Consider the following 1,086-nt stretch of genomic DNA (forward strand, 5'->3'; position numbering starts at 1 on the left):
TGACTGGGGAGTAATTTACCTGCAGAATAGACTGGACTGTGGGGCTGGTTGTCCGGGCAATAGGTCACCAAGCCAAGTGTCATGATCAGATTAGATCCTGCACCTCATGATAACACAGATTAAAAACCGAGAAAAATCATGAATCACACTATTCCAAGGTCATAAATTACGTAACACAAGATTCACATGGTGACACGTGGAAGTTCTTAGTAAACACATTTCAGTAAAAAAGTAAAACTATATTGGGTTTGGTAGATCCAACGATGGAAAACTCTGTGCACATAAAAACCGTGTTTTAACGGAATCGTACAGAAGTAGGTGGCGCAGCCGTGTGACTGCAAGTGGGCTGTGCCCTGGCGTCTGAAAAGGGACGGGGACATGTGAGTGGCACAGAGCAGAACGTGTCCTTCTGAAAACTGTCCCTGGAGATGGAGCGTTCCTCATAGAAAGACCCGTCGCCGCTCCGCAGGGACCATCGGAGCCGAGGACGCGTGACAGCTTCGCGGATCTGTCCTGAGCCGGGGAGCCCGGATCCAACAGGCCAAATATCAGAGTTCACGCGGTCGTTTATGTTTGACAAACGCAAGTCTCACAAATTTAAAGACTGCAGGAATTTTTATGCAAATGTAGTTCTTACAAAGTGAAATTGTATACAAAATCCAGTAACAGGTACAATCTTTGAAATGTCTTTAAATTGGGTTTTATAACAGCTTGAGGGAAAATTACTCCCTTTTAAAATTGAACAAAGGCAGCGGAAAGAAAATAAGCCTTTTGTTTCTGTGCCCAAAACCATGAGTCGGACCCCTCTCTGGGTGTGTCCAAGGCCCCCACAGAGTTAAGTTAACAGGCATTTTAAGTCCCTGCTTGTAAAATGGGGCTTAACTCCTACGACGCGCGGGCCTCACGGCTGGCGTGGGCTGTGACAGCCCATCACACGCCGCGGAGTGGAGTCCACGCTGCTTCCACACAGGCAACGTCCCTTTGTTTCTCTTCTTCAGGGAAGAGAAAAGGGCCAAATTTGCACAAGGCAACAGAGAAAGGTAAACTTGCCGTCGCTGAAGCCCCGTTTTTTCATCAGCACTATAA

General features: G+C 47.1%; 1 long non-coding RNA gene across 1 annotated transcript in view; it reads right to left on the bottom strand.

Moving 5' to 3' along the window:
• Positions 1-14: 14 nt before the first annotated feature.
• Positions 15-1,086, bottom strand: part of LOC109384703 (uncharacterized) — a 14,779-nt gene continuing 13,707 nt past the window's right edge. The window contains exon 3 of the long non-coding RNA XR_002124473.1: positions 15-97. This is a non-coding gene — a long non-coding RNA (uncharacterized LOC109384703). The remainder of the gene's footprint in view (positions 98-1,086) is intronic.

Source organism: Hipposideros armiger, unplaced genomic scaffold, assembly GCF_001890085.2.
Source record: "Hipposideros armiger isolate ML-2016 unplaced genomic scaffold, ASM189008v1 scaffold_100, whole genome shotgun sequence".
Lineage (NCBI taxonomy): Eukaryota > Metazoa > Chordata > Mammalia > Chiroptera > Hipposideridae > Hipposideros > Hipposideros armiger.